Genomic DNA, 22,686 nt, shown 5'->3' with positions numbered 1-22,686 from the left:
TTAACTCAAAAAGTTTCTTGCTCAACATAGGAAGGATTATTGTATTTACTGTAGACAATAAAAGAATATAATGTACGTTTAGATTATAAAAATATTACAGAATCTATAACACTTGACTTGCTTTCATTGACTTTTCCATCATCTATATACTCTTCGCCAGAAATGAACTAAGCTGCAGTAAAATGCGAAAAATTGACCAGAATCTCTTTGACAAGATATGCAGCAAAAATAAATAAATAAATAACAGATATGTCTGTCCATCACAACTTTCTTTCGCGCTCTTTTTTCCCCTCTCTTTCTCTTACGGGAAAGTAGGCTAACAAAGAACTGCTTTACAAAAACAACTTCAGCTTTCACAAAGTTTTCGTGAGTTCACAGACAATACTAGGTGCAAAAGACATGGTAAATAAATTATTTTTATATTAAAAAAAAACGCCTTCAAAAAACACCTAGGAACTAAAGAGCACAAAAATGACCGATTACACTTACATACTATTTCCTACCGAAACCTAGAAATGAAATTTATTTTACAGTTCCAGTACAAAAATCAACTAAACTAAACACCCAATTACAAAATAAACACTGGTTTTAATTACTATACGATGAATTATTTTAAATGCCTAACTAATTATATACGATCTCTTAATTTTCAATAACCTCTTTTGAAGTCGGGGCCTTCTATAATTACTACCTAACGTAACTGACAACCCACCAAATCCTGAATTAAACACTAATTTATCTAAACACGAAATTAGTCTTTAAAGCTAAATCTACTCAGTTACGTTAGGTAGTAGTTTATAGGAGGCTCCGACTTCAAAAGGTTATTAAAAATTAAGAGATCGTATATAATTAGTTAGGTATTTAAAATAATTCATCGTATAGGAAGTAAAATCAGTGTTTATTTTATAATTGGATGTTTAGTTTATTTGATTTTCGTACTGGAATTGTAAAATAAATTTCATTTCTAGGTTTGGGTAGAAAATAGTATGTAAGTGTAATCGGTTATTTTTTGCTTTTTAATTCTAGGTGTTTTTTGAAGTCGGTTTTTTTTAATTTAAAAGTAATCTATTTTTTGCTTTTTAGTGGTGTAAATATAAAATAAGTTCGTAGGGTAGAGTATGTGATACATGACGTTGAGGCCTTTCTTACGCGCATCTCGAGTAAGAAAGCGTCGAGCACATGAGTTTGAAAATAACTAAGATGAGCATGATAGAGAAAGAAATAGACCACAGCGAAATTTTGTCTTCATCATTAATTGGACTTCATCAAAGTTTGCTTTCCGAAATCAAATGCACGAGTCACTAAAAAACAACAGAAATCGCTTTAAGTTTAAAATTTTAAAATTGTAAATTTTAAAATTGTAACATTGTAAATTGTAAATTATATTTCACAACAATACGTATCGAACAACCCTAGATAAATCTGTCATAGATTTAGGAAAAAAGAACTTTGCGAAAGGACGAGTATAAGTAGCTCTCAGCAGAGTCAAGACTTGAAGTAATAGCTCGATCTGATTTAGAACCCTTTAAACTTTTAACTAAACCTCACGATGAACGAGCATTAGCAGAAATGCAACAATTGATACATCTCATTTCTAATGAAAAGTAGACTGGATTCAGTACTTAGAGTCATTTAAATGTTTACGGTTTCTCAAACTACAAATAAACTGTAAGTTGCAAGTCGTAAAATTGTAAGTTATAAACTGTAACATTGTAAATTGTAAATTGTAATTTATGTTTCACTACAATACGTGTCATCTAACTCGTGATCAAAGTCGCATGGTTCTTCAAATGCCCCATTATAGATGAAGATAAAAAATTCCACTAGAATGAATTTTATGTTTGCTTCAGAGAATCCTTGATTCAAAACTTTCATTATGATTACTCTTAATAATAATGTTTTTTAAGACTTTCTTTCACTATGGGTAAAGAAAACACATACCTTTGTTTTGTGGCATCATTTTTAGCAATGGGTTTTATATTTAATCGTTCGTGAGGGAAATTACATAAAATTTATTGTTTTTTACCCATAACTTCTCTCTAAGGAACAAATAGGGTAAATCAAAGATTTGGAACCTTAGAGTAAAGTTAGACCACCCCCTATCCACTAAATAAAAAAACTCATAAAAACCAGTTCACTAAGTGAGACGATATACAAAGTTAATAAAGTACAAATCGCTTTGAATCTGAGAATGATATTTGAAGAGTTCCCTCAATTTCATCAAACCCAAACTTGATTACCATTATACCGCCAGGGAATTATAATGTTTCAAACAAAAAAAAAGAACTTTCCTAATCGGTACAGGCAGGGGCGTGCACAGAAATTTTGGGGCCCGTCACAAATGACTTTTCCGGGTCCCTCTCCATATTGTTTACCCCTATAGTTCACCCCTAGTTTTAAAAATATTGGGCCCCCTTCATTCTCAGTCCCGGGCCAACAAGTGTTCTTTCTCTCTCTCCCCCCCCCCTCTGCGCACGCCCCTGGCTGCAGGTGTCTTCGATAATTTATGGGACATTGTACAAAGAAAACACAAATCTGACGAGTTCAAAACCTCCTCCTTTTTTTGAAGCCTGCTAATTTGTTTAACCCTAATTTCAAATTAAACATGCGACATTGTGAAATAATAACTCAAGAATACTGATCAAACTTGAGAAATCAGACTCCAGTTACAACATATTATTAAAGAACATAAATTAAATCATCGGGGGAAGGGTGTTCTGTATTAAATTCCCCTTGGATTGAACACTTAATATACTTAAAAACTGAAATATTAAAAATATATATATATTTTAGTAACTAAATAAAGTTATTTTAGTTTAAAATAATATTAAGGCAACTGATTCATCTATAAAGTCGCAAAATATATTTAGTTTACTGCTTTGCTACGTAGTAAAACATTAGTAACACCTATAAGTAAAAATTAACAGGCGGCGAAAATTTATCGTCCATATGCCGCGAGAATTATCGTTCAAGACGAAGGCAAAACCTTTGCTGTGAAAATACACCGCTCACGGAGAACATACGTGACCTGTGACGTATTCCGCCCGCTGACGTAAACTGGATTATGCATCCACAACGTGTGAAATTCAAAGTTTCTTGGATTTTTCCGGGACCCCTTATCAGATCCAGACCAAATTACCATGGGACCATCTGGGAAGTACCCTTCCAAACAACAAAAAAAAAAGAATTTTTCAAATCTGTCCAGTATTCTTGGAACAATACGAAAACATACATAAAAAGTCGCAAAACAAAATCAGAATCTCATTTTTACAAGTCGGTTAAAAAAACATGGTAATCATCTGAAAACCTTTTCCGCGTATAGTGCTAACTATACGCGGTTTGCTTGCGCGCTACTTGGTAAATACGCTCTACTTGTTTGAGTGCATTTGGCTTCTTGCAAGGTTTTCGTCGATCGTTTCTCATCTACCTGTTTATATGAGAGAAAAGTTGGAGGCTGGTAATGTAACACTCACTTGTTCCTTTTCCCACGGTAGCTATTGTATCGAGTTTCAGATAAACTAGTTACGTCAAAAACACTACAAGGCTAAAACTGTTGAGCTTCATGTTTCTCTTTTTAATTTCCAGATGAACAATTTTCTTGACTTTGGATTGAAACACTTTTCATTAACGCAAATTACACCCCACGTTCTTATCATTTTCTCGTATTTAACTTTGGTTATGAATTTGAAATAAAACTATTTAGTGAAATATTCACTGTATTTCACACAATTCTTTATATTTTATGTCTTATATGATTGAATGAATGAATCAATAAATCTTTTTTTCATCAAATATCTTTGATTTTTCGAATTTTAAAGCAGAAATTGACACCATGTGCGAATGAACATATGTTTACGTCCCTCAGGGATGTTTCAACTTACCAACATGAAAATTGATAAAGGTAAATGTTAGCCCTCTGACACTGTTTATTCATTGTCAAAAAGCTACGTGAACCTTGAAATAGGGAAATTTAAAAATATTCAGAGTTTTGATCATAAAAGTATTACAAATGAGTTCACTGTGATATATTAAAGACATTGAAGAGAAAAGTTAAAGAAAATAAGAATATAGATGATAAATATTTAGTGCAACAAAACTTAGTCAAGAGGTTATAATTTATCATACGAGGGTTATTATTATTATTATTATTTTTTCAAGGTCCGATGGATCGCGAAATGAAGACCACAAAGATAATGGAAACTCTTTTATTTGGAATTTGTACATACACCTTCCAGCTACTTCTCGACGTAAACGCCGCTCCGATTAAGACATTTGTCGCAGCGTGGTACCAGTTTTTTGATACCTTCGTCATAGAAGGCAGCCGCCTAAGCTTTCAGCCAATTGTGTAAGCTGATCTGCAGCTCGGCGTTGGAGTCAAACGTCTGTCCTCCTGGCCAGCGTTTCATGTGACTTAAGAAATGGTAATCGGAAGGCGCGCCAAGTCAGGACTGTATGGAGGATGGTCAAACACTGTCCAGCGAAACTACTGCAGGAGATTTTTGCTTAAAGCAGCAGTGTGTTTGCACGCATTATCGTGCAGAAGGACTATGCCGGATGACAACATTCCTCTACGTTTGTTCTGAATCGCCCTTTTTTGCAGCATTCAGAAATCGAATTACAGCACGCACTTCACACTTGGCGGGAGATGCAATTGTTCGAATCATGTTTCCTCGTTCACTGAGTGCTCCGAAATAACCACAGCGATCTGATGCATTGCATAATCTTACTTGAGAGACTGCGCAACAAATCTACTCACACTATTATCGGCTTGACTTTCTGGTTTTCATTCCGCGATCGATCGGACTTTGAAAAAAAAAAAAAAAAAAAAAAACCCTCCTACATTTCTTTTGAACTTTTTAAAGAGACATTTGTCATGTATCCTGTCCGTAGACTTTTCTGTTGAATTAAGTATTACATTATAAAGTTTGCCCATGTAGTACACAACAGTGGTCAAAAATGTCCCTGGGTAAAAAGTCCCTGTTTTCTGGATTTAACTCAACCAGAAGGCTTTTTCACTGAAATTTACAGGAAATGTGTAAGTTTAGGTATTTATTTAGTGAACCAATGATAGTTCAAACAGCAGCAAAAGAAATTGAAATTCACGAGTTTTCATTATCTCATTCAAAATCAACCAAAATTAATAAGCTGCAGTTTATTGAAAGTGAACAAAATCGTTAAGGTTGAAGAAAACATATAAGGTTGCACATTAATATGTTTCTCCACCTGACCCCTACCCCCTCCTCCAATTTATATCATTCCAATCATTCCAGAAAAAATTCTTTTATTCTAGTGTTTGATTATATCGACATTTTCATGAGAGTTCATCATCTCATAACTAACTGCTTACTGTAAGTTATATCGTTCCGATGCAGCGAAATTTCCGTATTTTAAAATTAAAAAACAATAATTCAAGACTTAGCTTGCTGCAATTGCAGCAATAGTCAGATTTAGTAAGCTTATTATGATTTAATAAAAATTTTGTACATTCAAATTAATTTTTGTGCTTTTTTACTGTTCCTGTTTAAGAATTTTTTGTAATTATTTTTAATTAAATTCCAAAATTGCTGACCTTTTTTCCCTCTGCCATCACGTAAAATGTATTTCAGATTAAGTTACCAAGTAAGTCGCAAAATATTCGGAATTTAAAAAACAATTTTAAGCAAAAAAATAAGAAAATTATACGAAATTATTATAGTCAAATATTTATAACTACTCATCAATGAAGTGCTTTAATCAAACTTTAGGAGGTGCAAATTCATTTCGTAATTTGAATAATTATTTGAAAGGAGAAATTTTATAAAACAGCTTATGTTTATTTTATTATTTTGGCAGAAATGCTGTAGAGAGTGCTAATTATAAATATCTAAAGCTTTTCACACTTCTTTTGTTTTTCAGCATGTCCTGCAAACTTGAGGATATGGGGAAGCTCTTCAAAAATGACAAAATTACACGTTCTGCTCTTGTCCTATCCAAGAAGTGGTTCTTCCTTTTTAGGTGATTTGCTTCAAAGCTATAATGAGGCCTTTTATCACTTTGAACCTTTGCATTATTTTGGAAATGTTGTGTCTCACAACCAACAGGATACAGCAAGAAAGCTTTTGCATGATCTCTTTACTTGTGATTATCATGACTGGGGCTCTTTTCCGGAATGGGCCTGGTTTAACAGTGACTTTTTAACTTTCAGAAGAAACAAACGGTATTGGCAAATATGCACTCACAGAGACAGCTCGCGCATGCTTTGTTACAATATTTGCTTCCTTAGTGCTGCTTGTCGAGCCTCACCTGTTCAAATAATTAAAACAATTCGAATGGCTGCATCTGAAGCTGGAAAGCTCCTTGAAGAATATAATGATCTTAATTTAAAAATCATCCATTTGGTAAGAGATCCTCGAGGAACCATGAATTCGCGCCAGCAGAAAGACATAGCAGTCTGGTGCGGCAAGTATAAAGCGTGTTCATCTCCTGAGACATATTGCAATCTAGTTGAGGATGATCTACGCCATGCGTGCGAACTGCAGAAACGTTTTCCGGATAGGTATGCTGTAGTAAGATATGAAAATTTAGCACTAAATCCGCCAGAAACAACAGAAAAAATTTTCAAATTTTTAGGCATTGGACACGTTCCTAGGGAAGTTGTTCAGTTTTTGGAAACTCATACCCAAGGTTCACAACATGTTAGCACAAATTCATTCTTGCAACCACCTTATCGAACAGTGAGAAATTCAACGCAAGCAGCTTTAGAATGGTGCCGTAAAATGAAGATGAGTGAGATACAAAAAGTTCAGAGCACCTGCAATTTTGTTTTCAAGACACTGGGTTACAAGTTCGTAAATCAAACAAATGATTTAAGTGCCGGAGACGTCCTTGAAGAAAAATTGAATTTTTGCGCAACTGCTTAGTTTAAGGACGATGCAATTTTCAAACATCGAAAATATTTATTGCCAATTTCGGCATGCAGTTGAAAGCCATGCTTCCAATTTACAGTGCAGAATTTGCTTCAATGTAGGCATGGAATTGAAGGCTATGAGTGTAATTTGCCATGCGAAATTTGGTTTGACAAGAGTGATCTCATATAACAGTGCCACGTTTTCTCCCTCATGAGTAAATCCTTCTTACTCATTGTCTTCCCTTTAAATGGATATGAAGCCTTCCACAAAAGCCTTATTGTTAAATTAAGGTACTGATGGGACCAGTAAGTGTCAAATTGTGAAATGTATTACGACTGCCGTGGTTATGAAATAAGCATTCCGATTAGCTCAAAGGTTATACATTTTACGCTTTGTTGACTAGGAATTGGAAATTCAAGCATAATTGCCATGAGTGGCAAACTACGTTTTAACATATCCATGAATCTGTATGCTTTGAGAATTTCTGCAGTTACTTACCTTTCGGTAGAAAATTAGACACGCATTAACTACCCTAGATTATCGATCATACTGGGAAGAAACAAGATATAGTTTATTAAGCCATTAGAGGATTTAAGAAAACTCGAAGCAAGTACAGATTCCCTAAAATTCCTTCGTTGTATATTCAGAACTTAAAATAGCTTACATCAGATTAGTTTGGATATTAGAAATAGATTTCCTCGTCAATATAATCATGTTTCAGTTCATCCTATGACTATATGCAATTTTGCTCCGACGTTAGAATGAACTTTAAAACATCGTATAGGAAAAGAAATGACTTGCCAAAGTGCCGTAACTTTTATCAAGGAAACAAGTTTGCTAACAGAAAATACTAAAAGAACTGTATGCTTTTGGAAAGTGTATGTAAGTCTCTTATTTTGATGCTGTAAATGTTTTTTGTACAATGTAGATATGAGAATTTTTATTGTTTGTGATTTGTGCTAGTCAGATTTTAACACAACTATTGTGATAAAGTGCGTTGTTTGTTAAGTTTGAAAACTCAATTCCTGTATCCCGAAACGATTTTGGGTGCAACATTTTTGGATAGTTGTGATCAAACATTGCTGCTCTGTAGTAATAGTTAGAAACATTACTGGTTTTAAAATCTGTTAGGAATTAAAATCCAATGAAATTTTAAGACAGGAAAATTTTAAAATTAAATCTACTAAAAAGTACCTAAAATACAAAAAAGCTAAAGAAAACATAATTTCATTTTAATATTTCAATGCAAGCTTCTTCACAAGATTCACTGACGCATAATGCTGATTGGGAGATTTTCGCATAATAATTGTAGCTGAAATGTCTTTATAGTAAATTAATAATTACGATCAATATGACAAAACTATATGCACATTAATTTATTATAAAGTATGAAAGAATTATACGATTAGTTCATAAGTTTAATTTTTTGACCAATATGACTATCAATAATGCTATGAGAATCAAAGAGTACCGTTCCTTTTGAATAGCGGTTTTGCAATATATTTATCAGATATGTTTGCTGCCTAAATATGCACAGAGAAATATTCTTAAAGTATATTTGCCGGAGTCTAAAGATTGCGATTTTTTTTATTGAACTATAAGCTTGATCAATTTTTGTATTTTATCTTACTGTGCATAAACTGCAATGTATTCTTTTAGTGATTCAATCCATAACTTATAAACGAATTGGTTAGCTTAAAGAAACAAAGAAATTTTCCAAATTGGTCAACTTTAATGATCTAAAATGAATACTTTCTGCATCTTACTAAATTTTTTCAAACAAAACACTAATACGTAAACATTCAGTGCACTTAAAGTGTAACTGCAGCGTTCTATCTTCGGAATTATTTTCATTTTATTCAACAACTCATCAAAATTGAAGCTAACAAATATTTTAAAGGTTTAAATAAAAACTTGAATATGTTCTCCTTTACTCAAGACTCTCGTCAGCATTTTACATAAAATTTCAGAGCAGCAGTACATTTCTTTGTGATAGATGGTGATGCGATAAGATGCTAAAAAAAACTCTGCATTTTCAGTGGGATTTTTTTCTCAATAGAATAGGAAAAATACCTTTCACATATTTGAGTTGTTTTTGAAAATTACTTACAGGAAGGACATTGATAATAGTCATCAACATTTAACATACATTTATCGTTTTAATTTTCCATTTATCAAGTGTATAGACAAATTCGCATTAATACAAATCATTCTAAATAAAATTCCAATCGTATGAGGACTATCTAAAATAGTAATATATAGATATTAACAATGTTTTCAATATAATCCACACATAAAACTTTCATTAAACTTATCAATATTTTAAAACATTTTTCATTGTTCCATACTTGTTGTTGCATTAACAAAAATTCTAGTCAGTAGTTGTTTTCATTATTTTACGTTATTTTCCACTTTGTTACATTCTAAAATTTATTTATTATCAAAGATCTCATGTCCTTTATACTATTTCTTTATCAGATAGTTTATTCATTACAGGGATGTTCGAGAGTTAAGCATAAAATACAGTCACTTTTTGTCATAACACTCATTCGCAATCTTTAAGAAAAAACATGTGTGTTCAATAATCCTCATATAAACACTGTTAAAACCAGAAGTGCCACAGGGGTAAAGAATTTCACCCTAGGGTGAAAAAACGGTGCCTCAGAGTGCAACGGAGGCTAGGAAGTGTCGTCAAGGTGCTTTTGGTTCCTCAGTGGGTGAACGACGTTAACAAAAGTGCTAAAAGACCATTCAATAGGAGAGCGACTCCTTGCGCATGCGCTCTAACTTATCGTCCAACGACAACTTCAGTTTGAATGGCGAACGAAGGAAGTTGCAATGAAATTTACTTTCACATTGAATGGAGTACAAAACTGAAAATTTCGTGGATTAATCTTCGAAATCTCGCGTAAGTAAAGGAATTCGATCATATTGTAGCTTTTAGAGCTTTCGAACAAATCTAAAGTGTTTAAAGTATGTTGACAACTGCTTATTGCTCCGTTACCTTATTAAACATATAATGTCTTGTTATTTATATCCTGCAAAACTGTTACCTAAAACTATCTATGAGTACTATCTTGATCAACAACAACATTAAAAATAAAAACGTTTAAATCAGCTCGTAATTGAATAAGTAATTCCGGAATAAAAATGCATTGACGTGAGCAGCCTATATACCTATGTCTATTTCTTATCAATGAAATAACTACGTACTGGAAACGAACAGAGCAGCGAAGGCGGGAGAAAAAAAAACGCGTGAAAAGAAATCTCTCTCACTCAGTGTTTGACTCATGAGTTTCACATCGTGTTTTGGTTAACGTATCAACGTATCTTAGGCATTATTGCATGAAGCGAATGTAGTTATCTACTCGTTTTTATTTTTAATCTGACGGAAAACTTGACATTGGAAAGAAGGGCTTTTAAATTAGTATTTATCTTGTACGCATAAGGATACTCAAATATCGAATCTTATAGTAAGTATTGATATGTTACGCTCGATTAAAATTTTAAACGTTAATGAAACGCTTTTATTTTCCCATGATTCTAATCTAATGTTACCTAATATTTCTGATTGTTCCGGCAAATGATTGATAAATTCCTTCCTTGTCCATTTTCAGTACGGATCACGCAGTAAAAGTTGTCAACAACATATTAATTACTGAGCAGTCCAAGTGTGAATATAAGAAAGTTAATGCACGAACAGACAAATTAAAGTCATGAACACTTATTAACTATGTTCGAAAGTTGAAATGTGATCAAATGCCTTCTTATATATAAATCACAATAAATAAAACAATTGTATTCAAAAACACACAACACGGGGGGGGGGGTTTCTATAGGAAGCAATAAAGGTGCCATTTTTCTCACCTAGGGTACACCATCTTTTACCTACGGTGCACGTTGGGTGAAGGGAGCCAGTTTTTCACCCTTGCTAAGGGTGCAATTTCGGTTCTCTATCGGGGTGCCGCTGGTGAACAAGCGTTTCACCCCTGAAAGGTGCCAAACGCAACCTGTAGTTTTAACAGTGTATACACTATATGACTAAAAGTATTGGGACACTTTCAAAAATTCACATTTTTAAGGATTTCTCAAGAAATAAAAAAACAATTGCTATAAAACTTTTGTCACATAACAAGTACGGTCCAGTTGTCATCTTCCAATAAAAATTATATCACTCTTGCGTTTTGGGGGTCAATAACAAATCGAGGAAAACAAAAATAGTTTTTGGTCGTCATTCATCGTAAACGGCTCGGAATAAGCTGTAAATTTCAGAAATTGTTTAGCTTGCTACGTACAATCATTTTTCATACTTTTGGGACGATATCACTAACATTCATGAAAATATAAGCATTTCTTTTAAAACTACAAATTTCATTTGAAGTATTTCGGTTCATAACACGCAAAGTTTCTCATCAAAGCTTACGAAACTTTCAGAAAACTTGACAGCATACAAAAAAGCATAATACTAAAATTTAAAATAAAAATGTTGAAAATTTTATAAAATATTGAGAGTTAAAGCAATTAATTTTTCACTGCGCTTGTGCGAATGATAGCAATTTAAAACTTTAACAATCCAAAACCCAACTAACTTCTTCAACTCATAAAAAAAATTCGAGTACAATATCTTAAAAATTCAGAAAGTTATCAGCGATCTAATGAGCCAAATTTTAATAATTCTTGGGTAGGCGACGTACCGTGAGGGGTCATTCGCAAGTTTGTAACATTTGCTTGCAATCGTTCAGTGTGATTCATGATAAAAGCAGCTTATTTGCAAACGATCCCTCGCGATTCGTAGCCTATCCAACAATAATTCAAATTCGGCTCATTAGTTTGCTGATAACTTTCTACATTTTTGAGGTATTGAACTGGAATTTTTTTGTGAGTTAAGGAATTTAGTTGGGTATTAGATGATGAAAATTATAAATTGACGTCTTTCGTGCATGCGCAGTGATAAATTAATTGCTCTAAAGATCTGTATTTTATCAAACTTTCAACATTTTTATTTCAAATTTTATTATGATGCTTCTCTTGTTTGCTGCCAAGTTTTCTAAAAGTTTCGTAAGCTTTGATGAGAAACTTTGCGTGTTATGAGCCGAAAACCTTCAAATGAAATTTGTAGTTTTAAAACAAATGCTTATATTTTCATGAATATTAGGGATACCGTCTCAAAAGTATGAAAAATGATTGTACATAGCAAGCTAAACAATGTCTGAAATTTACAGCTTATTCTGAGCCATTTACGATGAATGATGACCAAAAACTATTTTTGTTTTCCTCAATTTGTTATTGACCCCCAAAACGCAAGGGTGATATAATTTTTATTGGAAATTGACAGCTGGAGCATACCTGTTATGTGACAAAATTTACAAAGCAATTGGTCTTTTATTTCTTGAGAAATACTTAAAAATGTGAATTTTTGAAAGTGTCCCAATACTTTTGGTCATATAGTGTATACTAGTCAAAACCCCTGATCGAGTAACGCTCTGACGTCACCAACAATGAAACTCGTGCAATAACATACGTGAAGGCATTATTTCATTGTTAAAGCACCAAAATATCAGTAAGTTATCTATAATTTGATAATATTTTTGGCAATGTTTGACATGCAGGGAAATGCTTTATTTTGACAAGTCTGAACTGGATTTGGTAACTTAACTATTTTATTGATAAGACTAATTTTAGGAGAACAAAGAAACGAAAAAGTGGTCAACAATTAACTCTCTCTACTGGAGTTTAGGATTCATCCACTGGAGTTAGTGTTCAAATTTCAACTATCAAAATATCACCAAACAGGCAACTGCTTCGTTCAAATGTAGAAGCAATTTTCACCCGTCATATCTTGACGGGCGGTTTTCTGGTAACAAAGTAATAAACAAAGATCTTTTCCTAACAGTGTTGAAACTATAAATGTTACTATAACTTCCTCTCTTAAAGTCACAATTTTACAATGAAATTTTCCTACGTGCATTTCGGAGTTACTAAAATCATCTCCTGAAGTGCATGAAATTGGAGCTGTTTGGCAAAAATATCTTTGAAAAAAACAAAAAGAAACCGTTTTCTGTATTGCTAAAACAATTAAATTATTCTACTTTTCCACTTTACTCGATGACTGCTTGCGTGCATAAATTCGCATTAATAGAAAGTCACGATTGTGCTATTACTTTATTAATAAAAATGTATTTCAAACACATTACGAAAAATTAAGAAAAAAAACAGCAATCATTTTTTTTAATGAACACAATAAACATAGCACATTGAGACTCCCTATTCACAAGCATTTCATATTGATAAGTGTTTCCATTAATTTAATAACCACTTGTATACACTTTAATTGACAATGAGTACCACAATGGGTTAACTTAGAACAGTAATTTGAATGTAGTCCCTCCTTACTTTCCATCATTAGCTCAGCTTTTTTAGTTGCTTAAAATGTTTTATGGACGTTTTCAAAAAAAAAGAAAAATTACTATATCATTCCAAATACAGTACACCAATATCATCATTCGTAAATGATTTAGAGTGAGAGTCATAACTTTTTATCAGACTTAATTAAGCAATAGCAACGGTAATAAAACGGATAGAAAAATGAGAATAAAAATTTCACATGAAATATTATGGCTTGTATATTAGGTGGATTTTGTTCACACTCTGCCAAATTTTAGTGCATGTGTAAGATCTCAATCGATAGTTTCAGATTTGCTAGCATAGGTTGTTAAACAATCTAACTTCATAAAATGCCCTAAATTAATCATTTCTCCTAAACTTGTCCCCCACTGAAAGTTTCCTGTTTGGTGTTTTAAGAGCCATTATTTTGAAGTTCAGACAAGGTGTGGCAGTGACCATTTTTGATTTTTCTAAATTTTTTATATGTCAAAGTAGGTCATGAGAAGTGAACATTCTGAAATTTTTAGCCTTCCAAAAAAATTTTTTCGCTCGTTAAAAATTTCCAAAATTTGAGGTTTTGCAGCGTTTTTTAGAAAAATTCTAAAAGTCGCATTTCAGTGCGCTTTAGCTCTTTACAGAAACTCCACCCTACGGTTATGTTTATATTTATTGGTTGTACTGTATCTAGTAATGATGACTTCATAGTTATTTTGGTTGGGGATTGTTGCTTTCTTCAGATAAGGGGTCGCAAAGTATGGATTTTATCCGTTTTCGCGCAAGTTTAACCTGCGTTATTTCCTCCCAAAAGCCATCCCCCGAAAAAAATTTAACATATACTCAAAGTTTATACTATGAAGAGCGTAAATAGCACAAAATTTGTTTGAGGTTTAATTTTTTTAGGAGAAAAATGCCTGATATTTTTCAAATTTTCAAAAATTGTGCTTTTTTGATCGCAATTAACTCAAAACAGCATCACTAGGAAAAAAAACCTTTTATATACTATGGTACCTGGCTATGTGTAAAACATCATGAAAAAGAAAACAGCATGGGATCTCTTCTTGTTTTCTAGAAAATAATTTTTTTTGTAGCTCATTTTATGCGTTTTCTCGTGCGTAAAACGTGCGTCCAGTATGCAGATTAGATCTGCTAAAACTTAAAGGATGTAGTAGGAATGTATATATGTGTGAATAGAGAAAGAGAAAAAGACTAGCAATACTTTATTTTTCTGATTTTTACAAATTGATGGTATTTTAATTGCAGGTAAATCAGAAAACGATAAATCGATATCATTCAATATATATATATATATATATATATATATATATATATATATATATATATATATATATATATATATATATATATATATATATATATATATATATATATATATATATATATATATATATTTATGGTATCAATCCCAAAATAATTCTTTTTTATTTATGTCCGTAACAGTGTAAGAAATTTCATGAATAATATCTGCTTCACTTTCCTCTAAATGTCTATTTTCTATGTCATCTTCAAATACCTGTTCAGAGTTCTGTTTCTTGTGGTCTTGGGTCAGGCATCTACCAGTCAACAAGGAGAAAACAAAGAAGAAAACATTTTGTCAATCTCATGTGAGGGGTGGGCTCTCCCAGCTCGTAAAAGTACACGATTTTCAATGAAACAAAGAGAGTTTCTTTAAGAAAAGTTCCTTTATGGTGAGAAAGCCGGGAGAAATCAGACGCCCGACCAAGTAGAACATGCAATGAGAACAGAGATGATAGAAGACAAAAAAATATTCCAACCGAACAACATCTGACAAAAAGTCAAATTCAAGCTGCTTTAACCGATATACAAAGCAAAAAAAAAAAAGCAAGTAATACTGATTTATCAAGAACCAACAGCCTTTTACAGGTATTTGAAGATAACATAAAAAATAGACATTTAGAGGAAAGTGAAGCAGATATAGCTCATGAAATTTCTTCCATTGCTATGGACATAAATAAATAAATAAGAAAGAATTATTTTGTTATTGATACAATAAAACGATAAATCAATATATATAATAAAAGTGTAAAATATTGAAAAGACCGCACCAAAAGCCCATAGATGCGCAACGCAGAAAAACTAAAAAGCCAAGTAAATATAAAATTAAGCAAACAGAATTTCAAATATTAACCAAATTATAAATAATTAATGATAATAACTATCTCTTTTAGTTCATAGTTAAATTTTTGGTCTTTTGACCATAATTAATGAATCCTCCACGGCTGATGAGCTCTGGATTCATACTTTATCTTTTCCTATTTAATAGCTGTTTGCAATTTTCCTTTTTATCATCATTAATTATTTATAATTTGTTTAATATTTAATATTTGAAATTCTGTTTGCTTAATATATATATATATATATATATATATATATATATATATATATATATATATATATATATATATGATATCGATTTATCGTTTTCTGATTTACCTGCAATTAAAATACCATCAATTTGTAAAAATCAGAAAAATAAAGTAGTGCTAGTCTTTTTCTCTTTCTTTATACATACATATATACATTCTTATTACATCCTTTAAGTTTTAGCAGATCTAATCTGCATACTGGACACACGTTTTACGCACGAGAAAACGCATAAAATGAGCTACAAAAAAAATTATTTTCTAGAAAACAAGAAGAGATCCCATGCTGTTTTCTTTTTCATGATGTTTTACACATAGCCAGGTACCATAGTATATAAAAGGGTTTTTTTCCTAGTGATGCTGTTTTGAGTTAATTGCGATCAAAAAAGCACAATTTTTGAAAATTTGAAAAATATCAGGACATTTTTCTCCTAAAAAAAATTAAACCTCAAACAAATTTTGTGCTATTTACTCTCTTCATAGTATAAACTTTCAGTATATGTCACATTTTTTCCGGGGGGTGACTTTTTGGTGGGAAATAACGCAGGTTAAACTTGCGCGAAAACGGATAAAATCCATACTTTGCGACCCCTTACCTGAAGAAAGCAACACTCCCCAACCAAAATAACTATGAAGTCATCATCACTAGATACAGTACAACCAATAAATATAAACATAACCGTGAGGTGGTGCTTCTGTAAAGAGCTATAGCGCACTGAAATGCGACTTATAGAATGTTTCTAAAAAAGCGCTGCAAAACCTCAAACTTTGGGAATTTTTAACGAGCGAAAGAAAATTTTTGGAAGGCTAAAAATTTCGGAATGTTCACTTCTTATGACCTACTTTGACATATAAAAAAATTAGGAAAATCAAAAATGGTCACTGCCAAAATTTCCGTTTTTTGTCTGAATTTCAAAATAATGGCTCTTAAACTCTTGAGAAACTTTCAGTTGATTACTGGATGTATAGAGCAGTGGCCTTGTTGTATTGATTTTCGTGGAAATTTTTTAAAAAAGTGTGTTGGTGAAAGCATTTTTTTTTTTTGAATACAGTTAAAGCCAACTAATTCTATGGACTCCTGCCTGTTTGTTTCTCATACTTTTGCAATTACTATTACCTGAGCATTGAGTTTCAGTTGTCATTGTAGTCATTTAGACAGGATTAGATACCATTTTAATTATAACTACATGTCCTAAACCTTATATCGTAAAATAGTTCCATCAGGTGAATTTAAGACCCTCATAATGTACTTTTCACTTGATATTTTCCCCCGTCATTTAAAATAATTTTGGTTAATTTATAACCACATGTGAATCTTTTAAGCTTATTTTTAAAATAAAGCTAGCTATTTTAGCCACACCTGTAGGATGATTTTTCAGAAAAGTATTCATATCTTCACCCATTCTTCCCAAGAAGTGTCAAAAATATAAGTCGTTGAAATATTTATTTATGTATGCGGCGGTAGTGTCTTCAAAGAAGCTCGCAAATTTTTGGTACATATAAATGAAATTTTGCCGAATAATGTAAAAGTAAAATAACAAGGAAACTAAGAAAATAATTCCACAACTTCACACTAGATAGCTGAACAATTAATAGCATATTTACTGTTAGCAAGAAAAATTTTGTAACTAGACAGCGGTAATTAATGAGACTCCCCATTCGCAGGAATTTCATATTGATAAATGTTCCCATTATTTTAATGACCACCAATATACACTTAAATTGCCAATGTAAACCAGATGGCGCTAACTTAAAACAGTAATCAGAATCAAAACGTTTGCTGCTAACCATAAAATAAAAAGATGTTTTAGAATTGAATAACTATAGTGCACGCTCTGGATACCTCAATATATTTCGGAAGCAAACTCTTAAACTTTGATAATAAGTTGCTACTCCTTTAGAGCTCCGTCAGTATCTCCCATTAAAGAGGTGACTAAGTGACTGTATTTTATTGATACAAGATATGTGATCAAAATGTATTACTATTTTTATAGGCCTGTTTCGTATTATTTTTGGTTCAATGTATGTTTTGCATTTTTAATGTCATTTCAATCACATGTCATACGTAAGAGAACTTCCAAAATGTATTGTATAAATATTGCTTTTGAAATGTTCACCCTGCCTACTTTTCTTACGCCACATTGATTGAAATCATTCTAAATTAGTTAGATTTAGAGAATATTTATTAAAATTATTTTGTTCATATTTCATCAGTGAGGAAGTAGAAACAAAATCTTTAATTAACCTTTTATTATTGCAGTGACTTGTTGATATATATAAATCAGCAGCTTATTTATTTTTCTTTTTTCTTCTGCTTTTAATTGCATGGACTTGCCATTTTACGTCAAATTGTGATATGGGATAACTGCCAATGATAAACACGATGAATGAGTCTTAGTACAGAAAATGTTCAAACTAAGCAAATAAAATTAATAAAATTAATTGTGGATGTGATTGAATTAATGTTTCTGCTACTAATATATTTTGAAGTTGAAAAGTAATCATCAGAGTAAACCAACTGTTATTTTCCTTCTATTTTTTCGCTAAGTTTGTGAGTTTGTATAACAAAGAACAAATTTTAAACTCTAGCATTTATATATTTATTGATAACTAAGATGTTTGCATGATCGGTGAATTGTTTTTACGACAATTGTTACGCTCAAAATGTTTTAGACAAAAGAGTTTTAACGATGATTTTGCTATGTCGAACTTGAATTTCAAGTAAAGTAATTATTCAATAAAGAAAAATGAAAGTTTTTAAGGAAAAGTAAAAATTCTTTTCTCATGATATTTAATAGATTAATGTTTAATGTTTTGAATTCCAATAATGGAATGATCAAGAATAGTTTACTTAAAGATCCTTTAAATTTTGAAATGTGAAGAATTGAAGTGAGGCTATTTTACAATTATTACTGCTTAAAGTAAATCTTTAGAGTTTGATAAAATGAACTTAAGCACTTACTATTTCCGAACAAAAAATTACATTTTTTGCGAGTGAAAGTTTTTATTTCATTTCCAAAGTTCTAACGCAAAATTTACTGCGTCTTTCAGTAAAACTTTTATTTAAAAACCTATGACGTATTTTTTGAGCAATCGAATGTCTGAAACGACAACCTAATTGATATGGTTTTTTACTGACATTGAAAAAACTGTATCGCGGTATTATCTTTTTTTCTTTTTTCCCCCCTTTTGGTTCAAAATTTTTATAGCATTGAATTTTAGTCATCTACAGTCCGATCACCATTAGATGGAAAGGCAAACATCCGTTTTACACGCGGAAATGGACGCATCTACTAGTTTTCAAGGATGTCGGCTTTTGCAGATGTATGTTAGCCTCTAAGTTAAGCGGTGTCACATTCAAATAAGCGGAACACGCGCATCAAAATTTTACATCTCCCCCTCATTCAGATAGACTCATCTTAACTGGCCGTTTGCCAATTCCATATAATCCGAAAATCAGTTTCTGGAAATCAGATATGGTTCACTTGGATAGCTTGTGCTCTGTATTTTTCATATAAAGATTTTTTTCAATACTATATATTTTTTCATTGTGCAAAGATACAACGATATAAGAAGTTATGCAATTCGTATCCGACACACTAAACCCTGTTAATATCCTGTTTAAAATGTTTTTATTCTTACGAATAGATCTTAAATCTACCTAAGATTTACGCTATCACCGCAAGTTCTGGTTCTTATATTTCTTACTAAAGATGATCTTGTAACAACGTGCAAAAACCTTTATCATTTTGTAAAATCAGCTACATCGAAATTCATTCACAAACATTTATTCTAAGTGTTTTAACCTGTGGTTCAATTGATAAAGATTTTTTCTTGAGCATTAATAAAAATGAAATGAAATTACAAATGAAATTACAAACCATTGGGGCTAACTTGAATGAACATGAAAATAATATCATCTGTAATGAGTAGAAGTAAAATACCTAAGAAGTCCATTTGTCCCAATCTTTTTCACCATCCCACCTATAGGGTTGAATGGGTCATCGATGATAATGAATTTAACACCATTGTAAATTGAAAAGTATATCTAGAAAATAATTATTTTAACTTAGATAATGAATATCAATATGAATAAATAAGGGAAGATCATTGCGGTGCTAACTCAATGAGGAAGAAAACAAAAATACAATTACAGTGAAACCTCCGAATAGCGGACAGTCAAGGGACCAGAAGTTTTGTCCGTTATTGGGAGGTGTCCGCTATTAAGAGGAACTGCTTAATTTACCTTTTTCAAAATGGGCTGTTGTTCCCTTTGTAGAACACAATCGAAACAATTGCGAAAGGTTTACTACATTTTACGTCAAGTGTAATTAATCTGTTTTTTCTTAATAAAGGTATACTGACAGCACACACTTGTCTTAAAAAGCATTTTATCAATTAAAGTAATCAGTTAAAACAGTTTGACATCTCTTTTTTGCATTATGAACGGCGGCGATTCGGCGGAGCAACCCCCCCCCCCCCCCCACACACACACACACAAACTTTTTATGGTTAATTTATTTATTTTATCTCGAGTATCACTATTGCATGATTGACAGTTGGCAATATGACTTTGAATATGGGCAAATCTTTTTCATGTCTAAAAATTAAACAACCCAACGAAACCACGGCGCCATAAAGCCGACTACTACCGGCGCCGGTCTGCTCAATTGCATCTCCCGAGAGCCCCAGTTAGAAAAAGCGCCCAGTTTCCTCGTTTTTATCTTAACTTTTAAATAGTTATTGTGTACAAAATTCATTAAAATCTTAAGAAAAACGTGCGTTAATTGTTAGACTGTCATCAGTTTTCACTTATCTGCTTCAATACTCTCAAAACTAGCCGTTACAAAACTATGACTTTTTTTTTCCTTTTTCATTTTTTGCTGCCCGCAAAAAGTACCATGCCTTTTAGTTGGTTTTTTTTTCTGCCCCCAACTTTTAAGACCCAATCGCTGCCTCTGCCCATTACCACTCTTTTAATTCCAAGAAACAGTAAGAAGGAAATGACGGGAGGGGGGGATATCAGTTGTGGAGGATGAAAAGCTTTGTAAGTAAGGCAAGCAGTTACTAAGATATTCTGTGAAAAGAAAAAAAACCGGAAGTGCTACGATCGCAAGGGAAATTTTTTGTGAAATAACTGTCCGTTATTCGGAGTGTCCGTTATTCAGAGTGAATTACATGGAAAGGCCTATATTGAGGGACTGGGACTTGCAAAAATGTCCTTTAATTAGAGGTGTCCGTTATTCGGGAGTGTCCGTTAACGGAGGTTTCACTGTATATGCAAAACTTATTGAATTACATGCCAAAGATAAAACTCTTTTACTCCTTTTGAGAAAGCATTTTAGACTCCGGGAGATTTTTCTCATCTTTTCATTGAATATGTGCAATAATTAAGAATTAAAATAAGTACTATTACAGTAGTACTTAAAAGATAGCATGTCTTGAAATACTACCATGCCAAAGCTTTTCTGGAAATGAGGTAATAGAATAAATTTAGTTATGGTAAAAAAAAAAATTTAAATATTTAAAATCAATATTTTTTTTCAAAAAAACTTAAAACACATAATTTGAAGTGATTAGATATAAAACTTCATTGGACATTTTACGTTTTTGGCAATTCAATTCCGAAACATTGCCGAAATTCCTTGAATCTCATTCCTTTTCCTGAAGAAGTTATGAAAAACGACCAGCAATCGCGTTTTTAAGACTATTTTCTAAGAATTTCCGTAGAAGAGACTTTCAAACCTCCACTCATCAAAGATTGTCTAAAACGTATGGTTTTGAAACCTCTATTTCAAAATTTTCCCGGGAGAAAGTTCCAAAGCCCATTTATTCCCCTAATGTCATTAAAGATGGCTTACAACTGCGTTTTTAGGACTTCAAAGCGTTTGCGTTTCTTGCGATTTTAGAATTCCGAAAATTTTCCAGGAGAAGGCCCCCGATTACCTTTTTCTCTAACATCATTAATGATTGTCTAAAAATTCTTTCAGAGCTCCAATATTGAAAAGTGACTGAAGGTCGATTCCTGAACTGCATACCTTCCCTTGATGCTACCATAAATGTCCAACAGCAGAACTTGGCAGACTTTAATTTCGAAAAATTTACTTAGAAGATCCTCCGAGCCTCCCTTTCCCCCCAGTATCACCATAGATTGTCGAAGATTGCGTTTTTAGAAGAAGTTTTTGGGGAAGAACCAGCGAACACCTCCTGTTTATGCGCGAATATTGCTTAATCAACTAACAAATACACAACTCTTTATCTTCAAATTTTATTTACCACCTCATTTTTTCTAAAAAACATTCTTCCTGTTTATTTCATTATGTTTAATAGGAAAACCGAAAAAAAGAAATGCCCTCTTGATATCGCATCTTTCTTTTCAACGGAAAAAAAATACAATTGAATATTTAAAGTACTTGTTTAGAATAGTTGCTGCTAAAAATAGTTGCCGTGTCCTCAAACGAATTTAAAGATAAAAGTTATTACATTTTTTCTTTTCTTTTAACTCGAAACTTTTAACTTTCATTTAAACTCTGTTAAGCACATGTATCATAAAAAAACTAAACATGTTTTATTTCCTTAACTGTTTTTGGTTTCATTACATTAGATCCCCCCCCCCCCCCTCAAACAGTGCAAACAATGCCCCCCCCCCCCTCCTTCCCCAAAAGACCAACTCTACAGGTCACCGACCGAAACTTCATTAAAAATAGGTTCTGCTATAGGAAATTGAATTCTTGAGTTTAAACTGCAGATGGTAACGTGGGATGATGGCACTTGCATTTGATACTAATGAGCTTCTAGATATCTGTGTTTTAATATTCTTTTATCTTACAATATCTTTTGCTTTGAAAAATATTAACTTATAAGTTAAGGATATTTACCAACGATAAAAAGCAAACGATACAATGTAAAATAAAATGTCCATGCTGGAACTGGTGTACTGTATTTTTAATATGTAAATTTTAATGAATAATTCGTCGCATTAAAAAGGAAAATGCATGAGCAATACCCACTGG

At 32.3% G+C, this 22,686-nt stretch overlaps 1 protein-coding gene across 1 annotated transcript in view; it reads left to right on the top strand.

Moving 5' to 3' along the window:
• The window catches only part of LOC129218994 (DNA-directed RNA polymerase I subunit RPA49-like), a 365,487-nt gene that overhangs the window by 189,789 nt on the left and 153,012 nt on the right, over positions 1-22,686 (top strand). The window lies entirely within an intron of this gene.

This window comes from Uloborus diversus, chromosome 3, assembly GCF_026930045.1.
Source record: "Uloborus diversus isolate 005 chromosome 3, Udiv.v.3.1, whole genome shotgun sequence".
Classification (NCBI taxonomy): Eukaryota; Metazoa; Arthropoda; class Arachnida; order Araneae; family Uloboridae; genus Uloborus; species Uloborus diversus.
The sequence above is the reverse complement of the archived record's forward strand: the minus strand, read 5'-3'. Positions and strand labels throughout refer to the sequence as shown.